The 27,351-nt window shown below is 35.3% G+C and overlaps 1 pseudogene; it reads left to right on the top strand.

Moving 5' to 3' along the window:
- LOC107542489 (V-type proton ATPase subunit d 2 pseudogene) overlaps positions 1-25,700 on the top strand; it is a 33,512-nt pseudogene extending 7,812 nt beyond the window's left edge.
- Positions 25,701-27,351: the final 1,651 nt, after the last annotated feature.

Below are 27,351 nucleotides of genomic sequence, written 5' to 3'. Positions count from 1 at the left end.
ATAGAGACTGAACTAATTTACATTCCCACCAACAATGCACAATTTTTCCCATTTTTTCACATCCTGCTCAATACCTGTTATCACTTTTCTTTTTGTTGATAGACAGTAAAATAGATGTGATGTGATATCTCATTGTGGTTTTAATTTACATTTCCCTGATTATTAGTGATTTTGAGTTTTTATTCACTTATCTGTTGGTAATTTTTATGTTTCCTTATAGAAGTATCTATTCAAGTCTTATACCCATTTATTAGTTGAGCTGTGTGTTTTTTGTTATTGAACTATGATTTCTTTATGTATTTTAGATATAACCTCTTTTCTGGTTTACGGTTTGCAAATATATTCTCCCATACTGCAGGTTGCCTTTTCATTTATACATATATATATTTTTGCTGTGCAGGAAGTATCAAATTTTTTAATTAAATGTATTGGGTTAACATTGGTTAATAACATAAACTTAAGGTATTCAACTTTATAAAACAACATCTGTACACTCCATTGTGTACTCACCACCCCAGTCTAGTCTCCTTTTGTCACCACATATAAGACTCCAGTTACCCAATTTCATTCTCCCCCCCACTCATCTACTTTCCTCTCTGGTAACCACAATTCTGTTTCTGTATCTATGAGTTTGTTTGTTTGTTTTGAATTTTTTTTGCTCCTTTGTGTTTTATATCTCACATATGAGTGAAATCATATGGTCCTTGTTCTTTGTCATCTGACTTATTTCATTTGATACTCTCAACATCCATCTATGTCTCAACTGGCAATGTTTTGTTACTTTTTGATTATAGAATTGTACACTTGAAACCTATATCATTTTATTAACCAATGTCCTCCCAATAAACTCAATACAAAATAAAAACGTTATCATTTTTTATAGCTGAATACTATTCCAGTGTGTGTGTGTGTGTGTGTGTGTGTGCGCACGCCACAGTGGCTAATATCCCAGATAAACAATAAACTCATACAACTCAACAACAAAAACAATCCAATAAAAAAATTGGACAAGGACCTGAATAGACATTTTTCCAAGAAGACATACAGATAACCAATAGATATGTAAAAAGATGCTGAACCTGACACGTTATAAAGAAAATGTAAATTAAAACTTTTTAGCTTGATGTAGTCCCACTTGTTGATTTTTGCTTTTGCATTTCTGCTTTTGGTGTAATATACAAAAAAAAAAGGAAAAATCTTTGCTAAGACAAATGTCAAGGGGTTATACACTATGTTTTCTTCTAAGAGTTTATAGTTTTGGGTCTCAAGTTTAATTTTTTAATGCATTTTGTGTCCATTTTTGTGAGTGCTGTGAGATGGGGATCAATTTCATTTTTTTGAACATAATTATTCACTTTTCCAGCGCTATTTATTGAAGAGACTCTCCTTTACTCATTGAGTATTTTTTACCTCCTTGACAAATATTAGTTGATTGTATATGTAAGGGTTTATTTCTGGGCTCTAAATTCTGTTCCATTATGTATATGTCTATTTATGTGACAGTAGTATAATGTTTTCATTAGTTTAGTTTTGTAGTATAGTTTGAAAGAAGAAATTGGGATGCCTACAGCTTCTTCTTCCTCAAATTTCTTTGACTTTTCTGGTCTTTTGTGCCATTATACAAATTTTAGGATTTTTTTTCTATTTCTGTGGAAAGTGCCATTAGAATTTTTATAGGAATGGCATTGAACCTATAGATAACTGGGGGAAGTATGGACATTTTAACAGTATTAATACTTCTGATCCATGAATATGAGGTTTCTTTCCATTTATTAGGGGTTTTTTTGAATATATTTCACCCAAATATAAGAATATATGCTAAGAATTTCAAAACACCAATCAGAAAAACCTTATGCACACCTATGTTCATAGTAGCACTATTTTCAATAGCTAAGATCTGGAAACAACCCAAGTGCCCATCAGTAGATGAGTGGATAAAAAGCTGTGGAACATTTTCACCATGGAATATATACAGCTGTAAAACAAGAAGATCTCTTACCCTTTGGGACAGCATGGATGGATCTGGAGAATATTATGCTAAGCAAAATAAATCAATCAGAGAAAGACAAATATCACATGATTTCACTTATATGCGGAATCTAAGGAACAAAATAAATTAAAAACAAAATAGGACCATAGAATGGAAGCATGAAACCAACTGACAGATCTCAAAAGGGAAGAAGGGAAAGAAGGCAGGAAAAAATTAACTGAAGAACTTATAAACATTTGCATAGCCCATGGACACAGACAATGGACAGGTGAAGGACTGGTGTGGGGCAGGAGATGGGTGGATGGGGACAAAGGGGGGAAAATGGGGGACATCGGTAATACTCTCAACAGTAAAATGAATTTTAATAAAATAAAACTGTTTTATGACCCAGCAATTCCTCTTCTGGGTACATACCCATGGAACCACAAAACACTAATTTAAAAGAATTTATACACAGCTATATTTATTGAAGCATTATTTACAATAGCCAAGGTATGGAAGCAACACAAGTGCCATCAATAGACAAGTGGGGGAAAAAAGCTATGGTACATATATACAATGGAATATTACTCAGCCATAAAAAAGAATGAACTCAGCATTTGCAACAGCATGGATGGATCTAAAAGGTATTATGCTCAGTGAAATAAGTCAGGGAAAGAGAAATACCATATTATTTCACTTGTGTGTGGAATCTAAAAAACAATATAAATAAACAAACAAAACAGAAACAGACTCATAGATACAGAGAACAGATTGATGGTAGCAAGAGGGAAGGGGATATGGTGGACTGGATAATAAAGTTGAAGGGATAAAGAATCACAAAGTGGTTGTTACAGAATAGTCAGGAGAATGTAAAGTGCAGCATAGGGAATATAGTCAGTACTATTGCAATGACTACTGGATACTGGAAATATCATGGGGGATACTTTGTAAAGTGTATGATTGCCTAACCACTATGCTGTTCACCTGAAACTAATACTGTTTTCCATAATGACTGCATCCATATGCATTTCTACCAGCAGTGAACTAGTGTTTTCTTTTCTACACATCTTTGCCAGCACCTGTTGTTTGTTGATTTATTGATGATAGCCATTCTGACATTTATGAGGAGATATCTCATTGTGGTTTAAATTTGCATGTCTCTGATGATTAGTGACTGAACATTTATTCATATGGCTCTTGACGATTTGTATGTCATCTTTGGAGAAGTGTCTGTATAGGTCCTCTGCCCATTTTTAAATTGAATTGTTTGTCTTCCTTTTGTTGACTTGTATGAATACTTTATATATTTTGGAGATTAACTCCTTATCAGATATATCATTGGCAAATGTGTTCTCCTATACAGTGGTTTCCATTTTCATTTTTTTTGGTAGTTTCTTTTGCTGTGCAGAAGCTTTTTATTTTCATGTAGTATCATTTGTTTATTTTTCCTATTGTCCTCGGAGATGTATCAGCAAAAATTCTGCTATGGGAGATGTCTGAGGTTTTACTGCCTATGTTTCCTTCTAGGATTTTTATGGTTTCATGGCTTACATTTAAGTCTTTTATCCATTCTGAGTTTATTCTTGTGTATGATGTAAGTTGGTGGTCTAGTGTCAACTTTTTGTACGTCTGTCCAGTTTTCCTAACACCATTTGTTGAAGAGACTGTCTTTACTCCATTGCATGTTCTTGCTTCCTTTGTCAAATATTGATTGACTATAATAGTGGGGTTCAATTTCTGGGTTCTCTATTCTGTTCCATTCTTCTATATGCCTGTACCGTGCCAGTACCAGGCTATTTTGGTTACAGTGACTTTGTAGTATAGCTTGATATCCGGTATTCTGATCCCTCCAACTTTGTTCTTTCTCAAGATTGCTGCAACTATTCGGAGTCTTTTTTGGTTCCATATAAATTTGTGAATATTTGTTCTAGCTCTGTGAATTATGCCATTGGCATTTTAATAGGAATTGTGTTGAAGCTACAGATTGCTTTGGGTAGTATGGACATGTTAATGATGTTAATTCTTCCAATCCATGAACACAGTATAGTCTTCCAATTGTTTCTATCTTCCTCTATTTCTTTTTCAATGTACTATAGTTTTCTGAGTCCAAGCCCTTTATTTGCTTGGTTGTTTATTCCTAGGTATCTTATTTTTTGTTACAATGGTAAATGGGATTGTTTTTTCATTTCTCTTTCTGAGAGTTCATTATTAGTGTTTAAAAATGCCACCAATTTCTTAATATTGATTATGTATCCTGCTACCTTGCCAAATTTATTTATTAAGACTAGTGGTTTCCTGATGGAGAATTTAGAATTTTCTATGTACAGTATCATGTCACCTACAGATAATGACAGTTTTACTTCCTCCTTTCCAATTTGGATGCCTTTTATCTTTTCTTTTTGTCTGATTGCGGTGGCTAGGACTTCCAGTATTATGCTAAATAAGAGTGGTGAAAGAGGATATCCTTGTATTATTCCTGTTCTTAAAGGAAATGCTTTTAGTTTTTACCCATTGAGTATAATGTTGGCTCTTGGTTAGCCATATATGGCCTTTATTATGTTGAGGTATGATCCCTCTATTCCCTCTTTGTTGAGTTTTTATTTAAAAACGTGTTTGACTTTTGTCAAAAGCTTTTTCTGCATCTGTTGATATGATTGAAGGATTTTTATCTTTCATTTTGTTTATGAGATGTATCACATTTATTGATTTGAGAATATTGTATCATTTTGCTCATTTTTGTACCATCTGAGAATATTTGTCCATTTTTCCCAGTTTGTTGGCATATAATTGTTCATACTCTTTGCCCAAAATTCTTTGTATTTCTGTGGTGTCCATTATTATATCCCCAGAATATATTCCACTTCATCATGGTGTATGATCTTTTTTAATTTATTGCTGGATGTAATATGCTAGTATTTTGTTGAGGATTTTAGCATTTGTATTCATCAAGGATATTGGCTTGTAATTTTATTTCCATTTAGTCTCTTTATCTCATTTTGGAATTAGGATAATGCTTGCTGCATAGAAAGAGCTAGGAAGCTTTCCTTCCTCTTGAATTTCTTGAAATAGTTTGAGGATAGGTGTTCGTTCTACTTTGTATGTTTGGAAAATTCTACTGTAAATCCAACTGGTCCAGGACTTTTGTTTGCTGGGGATTTTTTTGTTATTGCTTCAGTTTCATTAGTTGTTATTGGCCTATTCAGGTTTTTAATTCTTCCTGATTAGTTTTGCAAGATTGTATGTTTCTAAGAATTTGTCCATTTTGCCCAGTTTGTCTAGTTTGTTGGTATATAATTGTTCATTCTGTTTGCTTACAATTCTTTGTATTTCTGTGGTGTCCATTATTATATTGATTTATTCATTTCTGATTTTATTTGAGTCCTCTATGTTTCTCGATGAGTCCGGCTAAGGGTTCATCAGTCTTGTTTATCTTTTCAAAGAATCACCTCCTGGATTCATTAATCTTTTGTTTTGTTTTGTTTTTAGTCTCTATGCCATTTACTTCCACTCTTTATTATTTCCTTCCTCCTACCTCCTCTGGGATTTTCTTGCTTTTCTCTTTCTAACTTTTTAAGTTATAGCATTAGTTTTTCTTGTTTCTTGAGGTAGGCCTGCAGTGCTATGTACTTCCCTCTCAGGACTGCTTTTGCTGTGTCCTATAGGTTTTAGGTTGCTATGTGTTCAATTTCACTTGTTTTGAGGAAGTTTATTTCCTGCTTGATCTCTTTGGTAACCCATTCATTGTTTAATAAAATGCTATTTATCCCCCATGTATTTGAGTGTTTTTGAATTTTTTAATTGTAGTTGATTTTTAATTTCATGCCATTTTGATCTGAAAAGATGCTTAGTATGATAGCAATCTTGAATTCGTATAGACTTGTTTTTTGTCCTAACATGTGATTTATTTTTGAGAATGTTTCATGTGTGCTTGAGAAAAATATATATTCTTCTGTGATGGGGTGAAATGTTTTGAAAATATCTGTTAGATCCATATGATCTAGTGTATCATTTAAGGCGACTGTTTTCTTGTTGATTTTTTTCTGGAAGATCTATCGAGTGATATCAGTGGGGTGTTAAAACCCCCTACTATGACTGTGTTGCTGTTGATCTCTCCCTTAAAGTCCATCAAGAGTTTATTTTTTATGTATTTGGGTGCTCCTGTAGTGTATGCATATATGTATACAAGGGTTATATTTTCCTGTAAGATTGATCCTTTTAGTGTTACATAGTGGCCTTATTATGTCCTTTGTTTTGAAGTCTAATTTGGCAGATATGAGTATTGCTACCCTAGCTTTTTTTTCATTTCCATTTGCATGGAATATTATTTTCTATCCCTTTACTTTCAGTCTGGGTGATTTTTTTTTTTCTTCCTGAGGTGTGTCTCTTGTAGACAGCATATATATGGGTCATGTTTCCTTATTTGTTCAGTCACCTTATATCTTTTGATTGGAACATTTAATACATTTACATTTAAGGTTATTATTGATGGGTTCTTATTTATTGCCTTTTTTTTTTCTTTATGCCTATGATCCTCTTTTTCTCCTTCCCTTCTTCTTCTTAAAGTAGTCCCTTTAAAATTTCTTGCAATGCTGATTTAGTGGTAATTTAATCCTTTAGCCTTTTTCTTTCCCTTCTCTGGAAAAATCTTTATTTTACCTACAATTTTAAATGATAGCTTTGCTAGATACAGTAATCTTGGATTTAGGCTCTTGCTTTTCATTACTTTGTATACATCATGCCACTCTCTTCTGGCATGAAGTGTTTTTATTGAGAAATCAGTTGACAATATAATGGGAACTCCCTTGTAGGTGATTATTTTTCTCTCTCTTCCTGCCTCTAAGATTCTTTCTTTGTCCTTAACGTTTGCTGTTTAAATTATGATGTGTCCAGTTGTGTCCCCCTTTGAACTCTTTTTTATTGGTACTCTCTCTGCTTCCTGAACTTGTGTGACTTTTTCTTTCACCAGGTTAAAGAAGTTTTCTGTCATTATTTCTTCAAACAGGTTATCTGTTCCTTGTTCACATTTTTCTACTTCTTGTATCCTTATGATATGGATGTTATTATGTTTCATGTTGTCCCAGAGCTCCCTTAAGGTATCCTTTTGCTTTTAATTCTTTTTTACATTTGCTGCCCTAATTGGGTATTTACTTCCACTTTATCTTCCAAATTGCTGATTTGAACCTCTGCTTCATCCAATCTACTTTTATTTCTTTCCAGTATGTTTTTGATGTCAGATATATTATTCTTTATTTCTTTCTGGTTCTTGTTCATTGTTTCTATTTCCTTTTTCATGCTGTTGTATTTCTTACTGACTTTCTTGTATTTTGCACTAAGTTACTTAAGCATATTTATAACCACTGATTTGAACTCTATGTCTGATATGTCCCTTGCCTCCATTTCATTTACTTCTTTTTCTGGAGATTCCATCTTTTCTTTCTTTTGGCTGTTGTTTCTTCATCTCATTTTAGCTATCTCTTTGTATTTGTTTCTATGTAATAGATAGGCCTGTTATGCCTCCCAGTCTTTGTGGGATGGCCTTATGTAGGAAGCGTCTTGAGGGGTTTGTGGTGCACTCTCTTTGATCACTTGAGCTGGATGCTCTAAGAATGCCATTTATGTGTATTATTTAGGTTCTCCTGCTATAATTGTGACTTGATTGTTGATGTCCCATTCTTGGGAGAGATCTCAAGTCCAACTTGATGACAGGGAGGCTCAACTTCATCCTCACCTTGCCAGCTGTTTTACAGGTGCTGACAGGACAGAACCAGACACCAGACTGAACCAAAAACACCAGAAAAATCAAGCTATGCAAAGCAACAATAACAGAAAAAACTAAGATGAAAAATAAAGATAAAGCAAAGTAAAATAAAAATAAGACACAAGACCAGAGACTTACAGGGAATATAAAGAAAAAGGGAGAAAGAAGAAGAAAGGCTATATGGAAGTAAGAAGGAAGCTAAAAGAACTAGAATAAGAATGAAAAAGAAAAAAAAAAGAAAATAAATAAAATAATAATAACAATTTAAAACATAATAATAATAGATATATTACTATATAAATAGAAAAAGTAATACAGAAAAAAAGAGGAAAGAAAAGAAAAATAAAATAATATAAGAAAAATTTATAATAACTATAAAAGGAGACAGAAAGAGAATAGACAGACTCAAAGGAAAGAGAGAAATTAGAGATATGCAAGAAAAAAGAGAAGATGGTAAAAAAGGGGAAAAACAAATGAACAAACAATAAAAATCAAAACACAAAGACACACACGCGCGCGCACACACACACACACACACACACACAGCTTTGTGTCTGCTATTTGTGTAGCTTGCTGGATTTTGCTCTGATGTTGTCGAATGTTGTCCCTTGGTGTATTTAACCTGGGCTTCTTGGGAGCTTTTCTGGTGGAGGCCAATGTGAGTCACTGTCCCTTCCTAGTCCTGAGGTCTGCTGACTGAGGTCCCATAGGTTATCGTCCCAAGAAGTCCTGTGGGTGGGGCCTCTTTAGCCCAGAGACTAAGCCAGCCTCTAGTTTCACACCTTGAGTGTCCTTGTTCTGAGCTGTTCTCCCTTCTCCCACAGAAGTGGGCTCTTCAGGGGTGTTGTTGCCTTGGCCAAGTTGGTTTGATCAGATTTGTGTTCATGTTGGTGCCCACAGCTTATAGAAGTGGGGTTGGGCACTTAATCTCCTTTCAGTGCCTCAGTTCTGTCTGGCTTGCTGGCTCCTCCTTACTGCCACGTGCAATGGCACAGATTTCCAGCCCCAGGCTGTTCCCACTTGCCTCAGGTCACTGTGAGGTGGGTCAGAAGCAGCTGTTTTGCTGGTGGGAAAAAGGGCACTTCCCCTGCACTCCAAGTGGGCAAGGCTGATCCTGCTTCCTGTCCTACTGTCAAGTCCACTTTCTGCTCACCAGCATGAGTTTCTCCAAAAATTAAAGGATTCCCCAGATTCAATGCTGGGTGTGTCCTTCTGGGCCCTCTGTTGGAGGCTGGCCCTGAGCTCCTCTGCATGACCCTTTCTGCTGACACAGATCAGGATGAATTTCATAGACTAGACCATGGTGGAGTGCTGGTCTTACTATATCTAGGGACTTCAGCCTCAGGCTTCTGCTACTGCACCCACTCTGATGTCTCCACATCCAGCGCCCTCTGTGCCACCTCTCTGTCTCCTGGACACTCCTGTCTCACCCACAGATCTGCAGCCTCTTCAGTTTCCATGAGGTCCTCAGCTGTAGTTGGCCCAGAGTCAGGCAGGCCACAGCCCCTTCCCTCGACTTCAGCACAGTTTTTGCTCCCAAGCTCTAGCAGGGGAACCAAACAGATAAGTTCTAGGGTGGCAGTGGCAGCATGGTGGCAGTGGGTAAGTCCAGGGCAGGGCCTCCACAGGGGTGAGAGTCCTGTCTGGTCAGCAGTGGTCACCTGGGGTTTGGGGCAGGGTCCCAAATGGGCACTCAGGGTCAGATGCAATATTCTTATTCCTTTAAAAAAAATTGCTACTTAACACATATCTATCCACTGGAGTATCTGCAAATCTGCCATTCCTGTCTACTCTCCCTTTCTCATGGGTCCTTCTGAGCTATGCATAACACATGCCTGATTAGAGTGGTAATTATTTGTCTGTGTCTAAGCAGGTAGTTTTCTAACATCTAAGATTTGGTAAGTCTTGGCAAGACAAAGCCAACACTCCATGCTGTGACTGTCAGCTTTTTCAAGATATTTGACAAACACTTTTTGAGTCTAAAATTTAGGTATCAGAGCCCAGAGTATATGCATGAAGGTCCTTTTATTTCACCCTTTCCACAACTGGCATGGAACTAGTCCCCTAAGTAGTAAAGAGCCCTAATCAGCCTGGCAAACAGCCCCAAGATTTTAGCTTCAATTTATTTAACTAGCCTGTCTCACCTAAGCCTTTGTTTACATATCAGCAGTCTGTTGGTTAACAGCTTCTGGCCAGTGTCTTTTTCTGTTAATGTCTGTAAAGGCAGCCTAAGGGAATAACTTCCTCTGAGTATTTTGGATAATATTTCTGAAACTTGACTGGCCTCCAGTTGATTGTTTCCCTTGGTGCCTTGCAGATGCAACACTGTCCCTGTCTGCATTTTACACAAGGGTGATACAGATGTAAATAGAGCTTCCAAAAGCCAAGGAGGGGTTGGAAATGTACAGCAGACTGACAACTGATTGATGACTTACATTTATTCTTTCTCCAGTTATGATCTAGAGGTAAAAAAGGTAAGGATTCTATGCAGTGGTTCCAAGTGTGCTCCCAGAAGCTGTGACATCGCTCATCATCCCTACCCCTTTTATGTGACCAGGTGTCTCTAACTGGCTGTCTAGAACCATGAGGACCTGGAGCACTGGGGCCCCAGGTCTTATGTGCACTCTTGGGACAGGTCAAAGTTTAATGATAGCTGTATTCTGGAGTCCCTATGAAGTCCCTGCATGTCTTAGGGTTCAACCCCAGACACCTCCACAAGGCCCTTAATCATGTAAGTACATTTGAGACTCTCGAACACTGGAGGGAGGAAATTGCCTTTTTGATCTTCAGAGCTTGGACCCAAGCACTCATTTGGTTTTAGTTTCAATTTTCTGCCCTCTTAGTACAGGCTTAGTATGTTTTGCTAATTTTTGTTATGCTGCAACCCCCTAACCCTGATGGCAAAACAGAAAAAGAAATCCCCTAAGGGACTGAACTCACTGCGATCCATCAGAGGGAATCAAAGACAACTGTGCAGCCAAGAGTTAACTTGCAGCAATCTAACTCAGATCCTAATTGTGCTCTTTGATCCATGTCACAGCACGGAATGTTAGAGGCACCTCTCCCAGACATCAGAGAGGTGTTATTGGACAGCCCTCTGAGTCAGAGGGAGAGGGCTGTCCCCAACCTCATTTCTTGTCTTCTCATATAAATGAATTTACATGAGAAAACTCCAGATGATTGCACTGTGATAAAGCCAATTTTATTAAAGTTACAGCATGCACCTTTATTAAAGAAGCAAGGCGTGTAAATCTATACATCAGTCTTATGAAACACAGAGGAGCTCTCAGATAATCTGAACAGTGAGTTGGTTGGGGGTCTGAGGAGTTATTTACTCTCTTATCTATAGGTTTCAAAATTCCTCTGTTGAATATTTTGGTACTGATTACTTTTCAAGGTCTCTTTTTACTTTGTTGTGGTTTTCCCAGAATTCATGGGAAACACCTGTCAATTTTATCTTGCCAAGCCTGGATACTGGAAACTTCTCTGCTTAGAGAGTAAAACTGTCCATTTTTCCTTTCCCCTTCCCCTCTCCTTTCCTGCATTCTCTCACGGGGGATGCATTTAACCATTTGCTCTCAAGTGTCCTTGGTTAGGGGAAGATAATGGCTTTTTACAAGCTGGCTGCAAATTGTCCACACTGTTTGGTCTTTTTTAACTTTCTTCTCTCAGTTTCTCTATTCCACTTTCCCTGGAATTTTCCTAGCTCCTTACTGTACTCTAACAAAACAACATACATTTATCATCTCACAATTTCTGTAAGTCAAGAGTCTAGGCATAATTGGACTGAGTCCTTTGTTTAAGGTTTCACAAATCTGTACTCAATGTGCTAGTTAGGGTAATTTTCTTATCTAAGGCTTGACTAGGGTAAGATCTCCTTCCAAGCTCATGTGGTTTTTTGTTAGTATTGTTTTGTGGGCTGTTGGACTGAAGGTTTCAGTTATGGGCCGGTTGTCAGCCAAAGGCTTCCCTCAGTTCCTTGTCACATGGGCTATCTTAGTCTATTTAGGATACCTTAATAAAATCGCAATAAATTAGATAGCTTATAAATAAGGAAAATTTATTTCTCACAGTTCTGGAGACTGGACAGTCTAACAAGATGCCAACATATTTGCCATCTTCTGAAAGCCAACTTTCTGTTTTATATACAGCATCTTTTTGCTGTGTTGTTACATGGTAAAAGGTCAAGCTAGCTCTCTGAGGTGTATTTTATAAGGGCAAATATCCTAATCATGAAGGTTATACCCTCATGATCCAATCACTTCCTAAAGCACTTACCTGCAAATACCAACATCTTGGGAGGAAGAATTTCAACACATAAAGTTAGCAAGGACAAAAACATTCAGTCCATAGCATCATCTCAGTATGACTGCTTGCTTCCTCAAAAGCAGCAAAAGACAGAGCATCCCCTCATAAGATAAGCCTTACAATCTGATGTAATATAATCATGTACATGTAATCAGCTACACCCCGTGGTCCTTGCGATAGTCTATTGATAAGAAGCACATTACAAGTCTTGACCATTTGTAGGAAGAGGGGATTGTACAAAGGTTTGATTACCAGGAGGCAGGGATCATCATGGCCACCTTGGAGCCTGCCAGCACAATCATTTTTTACAACAATTAAAAGGAAATAATAGTCCATATTCAGGTTCATACCTTGCTTGTTTTCCTTAAATATATATCTTTCATATTTTCTTACAAAGAGATAAACCTTATACTTTTAAATAGTTCCCTCATATTTCACAATGCAAATGTACCACAAAGACTTAACCCATCCCTCCTTGAATAACAGTGATATCAGTTCTACTTTTTTCTATGATTAATACTGCAAATACACATCTTTGTATATGCATTATTGAGTACTTCTGTGAGTATGTGCATAGATAAAATTTTAGTACTGTAATTTCTATTTCAAAGACATACTTTAAAATTTTTGGTGAACAGAATACAGAGTGAGCCAATTCTAAATATAATTAAACATTTTAATACTTCCCAATCTGATGGTTTAAAAATGGTGTTATACTGTCATTTGATTTGCATTTCTTAATAAGAGAAGTGGAACATTTTTATATTCTTTTATACACTTAATTTTAATTTTGTAAGTACTTGTGCTCATTTTTTATAGTTTCATCTTTTATCTATTGATTTATAATAGTTGTGTATATATTACAAAAACTAACCTTCTGTAATATGCTTTACATTTTCACAGTTTATCATTTGCTTTCTGATTTTTTATAATTATTTTTCTATAAATGTTTAAATTTTTAAGTAGCTATATTCATCTTTATCAATTCTGTATTCTTATGCTGCTTGGTTTGATTTATTTTCTTATAATTTAGATTCATCTGTACCTTATTTTGATGTAAAGAGTAAAGTAAAAAATTAATAATTTTTTTTTTACCACACTGGCTGTCCAGTTCACCTTAATCTTATTTACTTATTAATCTATATTACCTCTACTGATAAACTTAAACACATGGAAATGTGTAATTCAAATAACAGAGAATTCAATATTGCAGTTCTAAAAAAGTTAGATATAAAAGAAAGCACAGATTGGTAGTGTAATAAACTCAAGAACAAAATCAACAAGCAATACAAATACATTCCAAATATATTGAAACTCAAAAAATAAATAAATAAAAAAATTTTGGAGATGATGGACTCAACAAAAGAGATAAAGAACAAACTAGTGAGCTTAGGAAATAGAACTGGCCAGATAGAAAAAAAGATTAGTGATACTGAAGATAGAAATCTAGAAATTATACAAAGGGAAGAAGAGAGAGATTTGAAGAACAACAAAAAGAAAACAGCTCTATGACAACTGACTCCATTAACGAGCAATATAAAAATAATGTGCATACTAGGAGAAGAAGAGAGTGAGAAGAAAATGAAGGGTTTTTTTGAACAAATTGTTGACAAGAATTTCCCAAACCTATGGAAAGAGCTAAATCCTTGACTCCAAGAAGCAAATAGGTTCCCTAATTGCCTCAATCCAAAAAGACCTTCTTCAAGGCACATTATATTAAAACTGGAAAAAAATAATGACAAGAAAATAATTCTCAAAGCAACCAGGAAAAAAAGTACAGTAACCTTTAAAGGAAAGCCTGTTAATTATCATTGTGTTTCTCAGAAGGAACCCTATGAACTAGGAAAGAGTGAAATCAAATATTCAAACTACTGAAAGAGAAAAATTACCAGTCAAGAATAATATATCCAGATAAGTTATCTTTTACATATTAAGAGATTAAGATTTTTCCTGACATACAGATGCTGAAAGAATTTACTACCACAAGGCCTCCATTGCACAAAATACTCAAGGGGATCATTCTATTTGAAACAAAGAACAAAAAGCCACAAACTACAAATAAGATTACCAACAACAGACAGAAGCAGGATATTACAACCCTGTTTTAGAATTGGGTACTGTACACTGAAATATGACATAAAGGTTAAAGGAAGTAAAACATTTAAAAAGGGGAAGAAGACAATACCTCTTGAAGTTTGGAAATAAACTCACAGCATATATAGAGATAACTTGTGACAACAAAAACATAAAAGGGAAGGGGGTAAAACTGAATTTTCAAAAGAGGATGGAGATTAGATGCATTCAGAAGAAAAAGGACTACTGTATATATGAAACTTTTTCCATAAACTTGATGATAACCCCAAACAAAAACACCCCACAAAATTGAGACATATAATCTAATAAAAGTGGAAACAGGAAAAAAATATGGAACACCACCAAACAAAAACAATAGACAGAAACAAAAGGGAAAAAAAAAAACTATGGTGGCACATAGCTACCAGAAAACAAAAGTTAAAATGACAATAGGAAATTCTCATATATAAATAACTACCCTAAGTGTAAATGTACTGAGTTCACCAATAAAGAGGCACAGAGTAGCAGATTGGATCTGAAAATGAAACCCACCCATATGCTACCTTCAGGAGACACATTTAAGCTGCAAAGACAAAGATATACTCAAATTGAAAGGGTGTAAAATGATTCTTCAAGAAAATAACATCCACAGAGAAACAGGTGCAGTCTGTTATATCTGACAAAACAGGTATCAAGATAACAAAAGTGACATGAGAAAAAGATAGATCTTTTAAAATGATAAAGAGGGCACTACATCAAGAAAACGTAACACTTCTTAAAATATATTCACCCAATCAGAGAGCACCAAAATATATAAAGTAACTAATACAAAACTAAAAAAAAAAAAAAAAAAAAAAGATCAAAATACAGTCATAGTTAGAGACATTCATACTCAATTCACAGCTCTAAACAGATCAACCAAACAGAAAATCAATAAAGAAATATGGGCCTTCAACGACACATTAGACAAAATGGACATAATTGACATTTGCAAAGCCTTGCATTACAGAACATCAGGTGATACTTTCTTCTCCAGGGCACATGGAACATTATCAAGGATAGACAATATGTTGGGTAACAAAACTAACCTCAACAAATTCAAGAAGATTAAAATCGTACCAAACATATTCTCTGACCACAATGCTTTGAAATTAGGAAGCAGTCACTAAAAGGAAGCAAAAATCCCACAAATATGTACACATTAAACAACAAAACTACTAAAAAATGACTGTGTCAAAGAAGAAATAAAAAGTGAGATCAAAGAATATATAGAGGCAAATGAGAAGACAATATGACATAACAAAACTTCTTTGATGCAGTGAAAGCAATAATAATAAGTAAGTTTATGTCATTACAAGCATATATATAAAAAAAAGAGAAATCCAAGTAAACAATCTAACATTACTCCTTAAAAAATTAGAAAAATAAGAACAGAAGCAACCCAAAGTAAGTAGAAGAAAGGCAATAATAAAAATTAGAGCAGAATTGAATAAAATAAAGAACAAAAAGACAATACAAAAATTAATTCAATGAAGAGCTGTTTCTTTGGAAAGATTAATAAAATTGACAAACCCATGGTTAGTCTCAATAAGGACGAAAGAGAAAGGACTCATAAACAAAATTAGAAATGAAAGATAAGTTACCACAGATATTACAGAAATACAAAGGATCATACTAGAATACTATGAAACACCATATGCCACCAAATTCAATAACCTAGAAGAAATGGATAAGCTCTTAGAAATATATCACTTTCCTAAGCTGAATCATGAAGAACTGGAAAATCTAAATAGACCAATCGACAGTGAAAAAATTGAAACAACCATCAAAAACCTTCCAAAAAATAAAAGTCTAGGACCAGAATGCTTCACTAGTGAACTCTATCAAACATTCAAGGAAGATTTAATACCTAAACTTCTGAAAATCTTCCAAAAAATTAAAGAAAAGGCAGTACTTTCCAACACATTTTATGATGCGAACATAACCCTGAGAGTAAAACCTAGCAAAGATAACATGTATAAAACAAACAAACAAACAAACAAACAAAAATAACCCCAAAGAACAATATCTTTGAAGAATACAGTTGCAAAAATCCTGAACAAAATACTAGTAAATGGAATATAACAGTACATTAAAAAATAATACATCATGATCAAGTGGGTTTCATTCCAGGGGCACAAGGTTGTTTCAACATTCACAAATCAATCAATGTCATACACCACATTAGCAAAACAAAGGATAACAATCATGTGATCTTATCAATAGATGCAGAAAAGCATATGCTATGATACAACACTCATTTATAATTAAAACACTCAATAAAATGGGTAGAGAATGAAAGTAACTCAACATAATAAAGGCCATATATGACAGATCCTCAGCCAATATCATACTCAGTGGTGAATAATGGAAAACTTTTCCTCTAAGATCAGGAACAAGACAAGGATGCCCACTCTTATTCAACTTAGTTCTGGAAGTCCTAGCCAGAGCAACCAGGCAGGAGAAACAAATAAAAGGCATCCAAACTGAGAATGAAAAAGTAAAAGTGTTACGTTTTGCAGTAGACATGATTCTGTATAAAGAAAATCATAAAGACTCCACCAATAACCTATTAGAAACAATAAACAAATACAGTAAAGTTGGAGGATACAAAATCAATGTAGAAAAATCCACTGCATTTCTATGTACTAATAACGAAACTTCAGAAAAAGAAATGAAAACAATTCCTTTTGCAGTTGCAAGTAGAATAAAATACCTAGAAATAAACTTAACAAAGGATGTGAAGGACCTATATACTGATAACTACAAAGCATCATTAAAAGAGATTGAAAAAGACAAAATAAAAGGGAAAGATATTCTGTGTTCATGGATTGGAAGAATCAACATTGTTAAAATGACTTTATTACCCAAAGTAATATTAAGATTTAATGCAATCCCCATCATAATCCCAATGTCATTTTATAAATAAATAGAACAAAAAGTCACCAGAGTTTTATGAAACCACAAAATGCTTCTGTGTCACTGAATCTACTTTCCTCATCAGTTTATTATGTTCTTAGAGTCCACATATAAGTGAGATCATGTGCAATTTGTCTTTATCTGCTTGGTTTATTTCACTTACCATAATATTCTACAGGCCCATCTATACTGTCCCAAAGGGTGTGAGATCCTTCTTCTTTACAGCTGAATAGTAAAACATTTTTAAAAGAGAGAAGTCAATAGCTACTGCAATTCAGAAATGAAGTTACAGCATAAATAGGGATAATTTCTGACAACAAACACATAAAAGGGGAGGAGGTAAACATCTGAATTTGCTTAGAAAAATGGAACTAAGATGTTTACAGGAGAAAAAGGACTACTGTAATTATAATACATTCTTTTGCATACATAGGTTAGCCACAAAAAATTCAAAACTGAGATACATAACTTAATTAAAGTGGAAACAGAGGGGGGGAAAATAATAGAATACCACAAAATAAAATGAAAAAATAGAAATACAAGAGAAAGGAAACAATGGAAACACAGAACTACCAGAAAGCATAAGATAAAATGGCTAAAAGAAGAGATTAAAGATGGAGGCGGACTGAGTGGAAGTTACACTGACATTCTCCTGGGACCAAACTGGAATTACAACTAAAATATAGAAAAATAATCCTGAATAATCAACTGCAACTGAAGACGAGCTGGAGAGCACCATCATAACCAAGGACTAAAAGTGGAGACCCCATAGAGACAGGTAGGAAAGCAGAGGTGCAAAAGGGATAGCTGGGCTCCCACAGGCAGCAGTTAAAGTTCTGGAGAGATATCTCAGCTATGGGGGATTCCCACTGAGGATCCTGAGGCCTAACCTCCAGCCAAGAGGACCAGAACTGAGAAAGGAGCCCACATAACATTAAGCTGTGAAAAGAAGCCAGGTTTCTTTCTGCCAGGGGGAGCTGGCTGAAAATGCAGGCACCCTCTTAAAGATCCAATACACAAAGTTTTGTGTGCAGCCAATCACCTTGTGCTCCAGCAGACGGAGGTCAGCATGGACTGGAGCTCTGTGAGGATAGTCTAGGGTGGTGGGCTCTGGAGATAGAGCACAGAGGTCATACCTCTGGATTCCTGTGCCAAGTCATTCTCCCATACTGTAGAGGACATCTTTCTCAGGCTGATATTTTACTGCTTTTGCCTGGGGGTGAAGCAATTGCCCCACCTGGCTAAAAAAACTCTCACCCTACCCCAAGGAGTTTCTACAGCTTGAGGCTCACTAGGAGACTGATAACAATCAGCCACCCCACCTGTGGAGTTTCTACAGACCGAGGCTTATTAAGAGATTCAGATTAATCAGCCTGCAGGCAGAAGCAGACCTCAGAGTGCTTTGAGTCTTTGCCTAATCTTCTTCTGGACACAGGCCTAGGCAAAGTAGACTTTGGTTGGCATCTTGGTCCTGTCGAACTGCACCCAGCCTCAGCAAAGAAGACCTCAAGTCAAGGGTTATTGATAGCTCCAAACAGGGTACTCAGGGCCAATCACAAACAGTGTCTCACATTAGCCTGCACCAAAGACCCTCCAAAAAGACTGAGAGTCCTAGTAGATTTACCTAATAAATAGAAACAAACCCAAACAGGCAGCCAAAATGGAGAGACAAAAAAACAAATCCCAAATGAAAGAACAAGAGAAGTCTCTAGAAAAAGAGCTAAATGAAATGAAGATGAGCAATCTCTCAGATATAGAGTTCAGAATACTGATTGTAAAGATGCTCAACAGCATGAAGAAAGACATGGAAACTATGAAGAAAATTAAAAATAACATAGCAGAAATAAAGAATACATTGGAAGGAATAAACAGCAGATTAGAGGAAGCTGAAGATCAGTGAGTTAGAAGATAAGGTAGAAAAAAATCAATCAGAGATCCAAAAAAAAAACAATCAAAAAAACAAGAGGATGGTTTAAGGGAGATGTGGGACAACATGAAACATAACAATATTTGCATTATAGGAATGCCAGAAGGGGAAGAGAATAAGCAGGGAATAGAAAATTTGTTTGAAGAAATAATGGTAGAAAAGTTCCCTAACCTGGTCAAGGAAAATGTCACACAAGTTCATGTCACACAGGGAGTCCCAAGCAAGAAGAATCCAAAGAGGCCCATGCCCAGACACATCATAATTAAAATGCCAAGAATTCAAGACAAAGAGAGAATATTAAAGGCAGCTAGAGAAAACCAATCTGTCACCTACAAAGGAGCTCCAATAAGTCTGTCAGCTGACTTCCCATCAGAAACTCTACAAGCCAGAAGGGAATGATATGAAGTATTCAAGGTAATGCAAAATAAAGATCTGAAACCAAGACTACTCTATCCAGCAAGACTACCATTCAAGATAGACGGTGAAATGAAGAGCTTCCCAGACAAAAAAGCCTAAATGAGCTTATCACCACCAAACCAGCATTGCAGTAAATGTTAAAGGAACGGCTCTAATTAGAAGTAGAAATAGAGAAACACAGGTATAAAGAATTAAAATGGCAATAAAGAAGTATCTATTAATAATAACTGTAAATATGGAACAAGTCTCTACAGGTTCAAGAAGTATGAAATCATATCAAGCATCTCAGATCACAATGGCATGAAATTTGAAATTGACTACAGTAAAAACACTCAAAAACATTCAAACACATGGAGGCTAAATAGTATTTTATTAACCAATGAATAGGTCACCAATAAGATCAAGAAAGTAATAAAAAACTTCCTGGAAACAAATGAAAATGAACACACAACAACTCAAAATCTATGAGATATAGTGAAAACAGTCATAAGAGGAAAGTTCATAGCACTACAGACTTACCTCAGAAAGGAAGAAAAATTTTTAGTAAATTATCTAACCCTACAATCTAAAATATTAGAAAGCTTCCCTGTGAAGCTGTTGGGACCAGGGCTTTTGTTTGGTGGGAGGTTTTTTTTGTTTTTTTTTTTATTACTACTTCAATTTCATCAATTGTTATTAGCCTATTCAGATTCTTCCTGATTCAGTTTTACAGGATCTCACTCATATGTGGAATCTAATAAACAAAATAGACTGAGGAACAAAATAGATTCAGAAACATAGATGCATGGAACAGATTGATGATTCTCAGTGGGAAGGTGGGGGTGGGGGTGTACGTGGGCAGAGATTGATCAAAGCACTTATATGCATATATTCGTAACCCATGGATGCAGACAATAGTTTGTTGAAAGCCTGGAGGGGTTGGATGTGGGGTGGAGGTGATTAATTGGGAATAAAAAGGGAGATAGCTGTAATATTTTCAACAATAAAGATAAATTAAAAAAAGAAAATTATTCAAAAATTTTAGATTGAAAATATACCGGGTTTCAAAAAATCTTAAAATAAAAATGGCTATAGGAAGTCTTCATACATAAATTATGACCCTAAACATAAATGGACTGAACTTACCAATAAACCGGTGCATATTAGTAAATTGGATCAAAAAATAAAACCCAATCATATGCTGTTTTCAGGAGGCACATCTCACCTGCAAGGACAAATACCGACTCAAAATGAGAGAAAATGATTCTCCAAGCAAATGGCATCCAAAGGAAAGTGACTGTAGCCTTATTTATATCTGACAAAATAGTATTGAAGTTAGAGTCACAAATAGACAAAAATGGACATTTTATAATGAGAAAGGTTACATCAATGATACATAAATATATATATACACCCAATCAGGGACCACCAAAATATATAAAGCAACTACTGACAGAATGAAAGGGAGAAACTGACAAAAACACACTTATAATAGGGGATCTAAATGCCCCATTGACAGCTATTGTTAAAGAATCCAAACAGAAAGTCAATAAAGAAATAACAGCCTTTAATGACACATGTGGTCAAATGGACATACTCAAAATTTACAGAGTTTTTTATCCCAGAACACCAGGTTATACATTCTTCTCCAGTGCCCATAGAATATTTTTAAAATTACACCACAAATTGGGACACAAAACTAGCCTTAACAAATTTAAGAAAATTGAAATCATACCAATCATATTTCTTGACTGCAATGCTTTGAATTGGAAATCAATTGCAAAAAGAAATTAAAAAAAAAACAACAAAAACCAATATGTGGAGATTAAACAACATGCTACTAAAACATGACTGGGAAAAGAAGAAATAAAAGGAGAGAGAAAAAAATATGTAGAGTGGCTTCAAGATGGCATCATAGGTTAACGTGATACTAGAATATTCCAACAATCACATCTCTTGCTTCATGCTTCAGACTTTTTAAAAATCTCTCAAACAAGCAGCAGCTGGTCTCAGCATCCTCCACATGTCTCAGTAAGTAGCCCCAGGCCTGGGACTAGCGGTAGCCCACCTTTGTTCACAAATTGCCCTCTCCTGGGCACTTTCAAGCCCATCACAAGTAGCAGCCATCTGAAAATTGCTCATTAGCTAGTGCTGGGTAGCTCCAGAGAGGGCACAGACAGTGGCTGACTTTGCACCTCCTGGGAGGCCCCAGAACCAATGCACTCACTGAGCAGCTTCAGACCATGCTGAATTACAACCCTACCACATCCACAAAGGACACACTCGAGGGGCAGACTTGGTGAGCACTAGAGCCCCAATGAATCAAGTCCTGCTTCATAAGGTCAACAGCTGCACAGTAGCTCTTTTGCTGTAGTTGCAGGTGGCCTTCACAGCAGATTGACCTGTGGTCATTTCTTCCCAATGATGCCAACAACAACCAAGGTTTAACTACAATAGGACAGTGCACACAGCCCACAGAGGGGCACAACTGGAGTGCCCAGCTCGGGTGACTGGAGAGGCTGTGCCACTGGGCCTTACAGGAAACCTATTACTCAAGGCCACTGTACAAAGTCTTGGAGACATAGCAGCTCTACCTAATACATAGAAACAAACACAGAGAAGCAGCCAAAATTGGAGACAAAGAAACGTGTCACAAGTGAAAGAGCAGGAGAAATCTCCATAAAAAAACAACTAAATGGAATGGATGCAAGCAAACTACCAGATACAGGGTTCAAAACAATGGTTCTAAGGTTGCTCAAGGAACTTAGTGAGAACTTCAAGAAACTTAGTGAGAACTTCAATAGCATGCAAAAGGACTTAGGAACCATAAAAAAGAACCAATCAGAAATAAAGGATACACTAACTGAAATGAAGAATAATTTACAGGGAATCAATAGTAGAGTAGAGGATTACTAGAATCAACTCAGTAATTTAGAATATGAGGAAGCAAAAAATACCAAATCAGAAAAGCAAAAGTAAAAAGAATCCAAAAATATAAAGATAGTGTAAGAAACCTCTGGGACAACTTCAAGGGTACCAGTGTTCCCATCATGGGAGTACTAGAATGAGAAGACAGGGAACAAGAAATTGAAAACCTATTTGAAAAAATAATGAGACAAAACTTCCCTTAATGAAAGAAATAGATATACAAGTCAATGAAGCACAGAAAGCCTCAAACAAAATGAACACAAAGAGGTTCACACCAAGACACATCATAATTAAAATGCCCAATGTTAAAGAGAAAGAGAAAATCTTAAAAAAAAAAAAAAAGAAAGAAAGAAAAACAGTTAGTTAACTACAAGGGAGACCCCATAAGTCTTTCAGCTAACTTCTCAACATAAACACTTCAGGCCAGAAGGGATTGCCAAGAAATGTTCAAAGTGATGAAAAGCAAGGACCTACAACCAAGATTACTCTAACCAGATAAAGCTATCATTTATATCTGAAGGTCAGATAAAGAGCTTCCCAGACAAGAAAAAGCTAAAGGAGCTCATCACTACCAAACCAATATTACATGAAATGTTAAAGGGTTTTCTTTAAGAAAAAGAAAGGGAAAAATTAAAAATATGAACAATAAAATGGCAATAGATACACATTAACAATTTAATCTAAAAATCACAATAAACAAACAAGCAAAATAGAAACAGACTCATAGATACAGAGATCATTTTGGCAGTTGCCAGATGGGAGGGGGGTTTGGGGAATAAGTGAAAAAGGTGAAGGGATTTAGAAGTACAAATTAGTACTTATAGTATAGTCATGGGGTGTAAAGTTCAGCATAGGGAATATAATCTATAATATTCTAATAACTAGGTATGGTGTCAGATGAGTATGAGATTTTTTTGGATGATAAATTAGTAATTTTTATAATGTCTAATTACTGGGGTATACCCCTGAAAATAATATAATATTGTATGCTATCTGTAATTGAAAAATTTAAAAAATGATAAAAAATATATATACATAAAGAAAAATGAGAATGACACTATAACATATCATAACTTTTGGGATACAGCTAAAGCAGTAATAAGGAGAAAATTTATATAATCAAATGCCTATCTCAAAGAATAAGAAAAACCCCAAATAAACAACCTAATATTACATCTTTAAAAAACTATAAAATGAAGAATAGATGCAGCCCAAATTCAGAAGAAGGTTGGAAGTAAAAATAATAATAATAATAATAGAGCAGAATTAAATGAAATAGAGACAAGAAACCAAAATAAAATATCAAAGAAACTAAGAGCTTGTTCTTTAAAAAAGGTAAACAAAATTGATAAATTTTTATTCATACTACATCAACAAAAAAAGAGAGAGCCAAGAGAAATACAATCAGAAATGATAGGAAATTTACAACCACCACTAAAGTACAAAACACCATAACAGATACTATGAACAGATACTATGAGTAGATACTATGAATAGATACAACAATATATTGGTCAATCTAGAAGAAGTGAGTAAGTTCCTAAGGACATAAAGTCTTCAAAGTATAAATTGTGGAAGAAGAGAAAATTAGAACAGACCAATTACTAGTAACAAAACTGAATCAGTGATCAAAAAAATTCCCAGAAAACAAAAGTCCAGGACCAGAGGGCTTGACAGGTAAATTTTACCAAATATTTAAAGAAGAATCAATACCTCTCCTTCTCAAACTGTTCTAAAGGAGTTGAAGAAGTAATGCATTTAAACCCATTCCATGACACTGAGATTACCTTGATAACAAAACTAAGCAAAACCACTGCAAAAAAAATTACAGACCAATATCCCTAATGAACATAGATGTTAAAATTCTCAAAAAATACTAGCAAAACAAATTCAACAATATATTAAAATAATTATAAGTCATGGTCAAGTGGGATTTATTCCAGGGATGCAAGAATGATTCCATATCAGAAAAACAAACAACATGGCATACCACATCAACAACAAAGGATAAAAATTATGTGATGATTAAAATATATTCAGAAAAAGCATTTGACAAAATTTAACATCTGGTAAAAAAAAAAAATCTAAGCAAAATGTGTGTAAAGGAAACATACTTCAACGTAATAAAAGCCATATATGATTAATACATAGCTAACATCAGACTCAATTGTGAAAGCTGAAAGATTTTTGCTAAGACCAGAAAAAAAGACAAGGATGCCACTTTCACTACTTCTTTTCAGTGTAGTTTTAGTTCTAGCCACAGCAATCAAGAAAAACAAACAAAAGGCATCCAAATTGGAAAGCAGGATGTAAAACTCTCAGTATTTGCAGATGACCTGATACAAACCTAAAGGCTCCACCAAAAATGAATAGAGCTAATCAGTGAATTCAGTAAAGTTGCAAGATGCAAAATTAATATACAAAATTCAGTTGTATTTCTGCACACTGATAACAAACTATCAAGCAGAGAAAACTAAAATTTTCAGCGGCTGTTCAGGACACAGCTCACTCAGCCTAAGCCACCCTGACTTTTCCCCATGCTGGAAATCACCAGAGCTGTATTTCAGTGTGGACCACAGATACCTGGAGGGCCTGGTGCAAGGGTGCAAAGCCAGCCTCCTGACCCAGCAGGATTACATCAACCTGGTACAGTGCGAGACCCTGGAAGATCTCCAAGTTCATCTCCTGACCACTGATTATTCCAACTTCTTGGCTTAATCAAACTAATCCTCTGTTTCCAAAATTGACACCAAGAAGAGGAAAAACTGTTCATAGAATTTGAGTATTTCCATAATCATTACCTAGAGCCCCTGAGCACATTTTCCACTTACATGATGTGCAGTTGCATGATCAACAGTGTATTTCTACTAATGAGTGCTGCATTGCAGAAAAAGTTTGTGAAGGAAATTCTAGTGAAGTGCCACCCATTGGGCCTGTCAACCTCACAGAGGTGCAGTCCCATCTCTTTAATGCCATCTTGATGGAACACTATTTGCTCCATTCTTTCAAGACTTTATATTTGAAAATACGTTAGATGAATTGAATACTGAAATACTGCAGAATAAACTGTACAAGTCCCATTCTTGAGTTTGAGGCTGACAGATGTGCTTTTATCATCACTCTTAACTCTTTCCTTGCAGATTTGAGCAAAGATGGCTGGCAGACCCTCTACCTGACCTGTGGCAAGCTCTATCTAAGGGATATATTTTACAAACATGAGGTAAAAGTGAATGTGCTGACATTCAACAGGAAATTTCACTGTGGTGTATTTTATGCTTATCTGAAGCTGAAGGAACAAGAAATGAGAGGCATCCTGTGGATTGGAGAATGCACCTCACAGACATCAAACTCAAATCAACAGCTATATTCTGATTCTGTAACCTGGTGTGGGGCCTCAGGTGCAGAAAATCCTAAATGTGAAGAGAAAGTTATCAAGGAAAATAAAAGAAACTCTGTTAGGTTGTCTAGGCTACATAAAAGGAAGCCATGCAGCCCCTTGGTGAATTGCAGACCCACTGGAAACACAGTAAACCAACCTTGAAACAAAAAACAACAAAAGAGAGAGAGAGAACTAGAAAACAGTCCCTTTTGCAATTACATCAAAAATAATAAAATCCTTAGAAGTAAATTTAAGCAAGGAGGTGAAAGATCTGTGCTCTGAAAACTGTAAAACATTGATGAAATAAATTAAATACAACAAATTAATGGAATGATATACTGTGTTTATGGATTGGAAGAATTAATAACATTAAAATGTCCATACTAGCCAATGAATCTACAAATTCAATTTAATCCTTATCAAAATAGCAATTATATTTTTACAGAACTAGAACAAATAATCTTAAAATTTGTATGGACCTACCAAATACCCCAAATAGTCAGAGCAGTCTTGATAAAAAATAAAGAAGTTGGAAGTATCATGCTTTCTGATGTTAAACTATAATACAAAGTTATAATAATCAAACAGTATGGTCCTTACACAAAAACAGACATATAGATCAATTGAACAGAATAGAGATCACAGAAACAAACCCATATGTATATGGTCAATTAATCTACAGCAAAAGAGATAAGAACATACAATGGGCAAAATACAGTCTCTTCAATAAATGATGTTGGGAAAATTAGACAGCTACATACAAAAGTGAGACTGGACCACTTTCTTATACCATAAACAAAAATAAATTGAAAATGAATTAAAGAATAAAATATAAGACCAGAAATCATAAAGTTCCTAGAAGAAAACAGGGAGTAAACTCTGATGTTAGTTTTAGAAATATTTTCTGTATATGCTTTCCCAAGCAAGGACAACAAACCAAAAATAAACAAATGGGACTACATAAAACTACAAAGCTTTTGCACAGCACAGGAAACCATCAAGAAAACTAAAAGGCAACCCACTGAATGGGAAAAAATATTTCCTAATCATATATTCTATAAAGGGTTAATATCCAAAATATATAATTTATACAAGTCAACATAACAAATTTTAAAAATTTGATTAAAATACTGGCAGAGTATTTGAATAGACATTTTTTCATAAAAGACATACAGGTGACCAACAGACATATGAAAAGATGCTCAGCATCACTAATCATCAGGGAAACGCAAGTCAAAACCACAATGAGATATCGCTTCATACCTGTAAGATTGGTAATTATCAAAAAGGGAACAAATAACAAATGTTGGTGAGGATGTGGTGACCAGGGAACCCTCATGCACTATTGGTAAAATTGCAAATTGTTGTAGGCACTGTGGAACACAATATAGCTCTTCCTTAAAAAGTTAGAATTAGAACTACCATATAACCCCAAATCCCAGTTCTTGGTATCTATTCAAAAAAACATAAAAACACTAATTGAAAAATATATATGCACTTCTAAGTTCATTGCAGCATTATTTACAATAACCAAAGTACGAAAACAACCTTACAGAATATTACTCATCCATAAAAGAATGAATGAAACCTTGTCATTTAAGACAACATAATGCCATACCTTGATGGTATTATGTTAGGTGAAATAAGTCATT

This window comes from Miniopterus natalensis, chromosome X (genome assembly GCF_054644295.1).
Source record: "Miniopterus natalensis isolate mMinNat1 chromosome X, mMinNat1.hap1, whole genome shotgun sequence".
NCBI lineage: Eukaryota > Metazoa > Chordata > Mammalia > Chiroptera > Miniopteridae > Miniopterus > Miniopterus natalensis.
The sequence above is the reverse complement of the archived record's forward strand: the minus strand, read 5'-3'. Positions and strand labels throughout refer to the sequence as shown.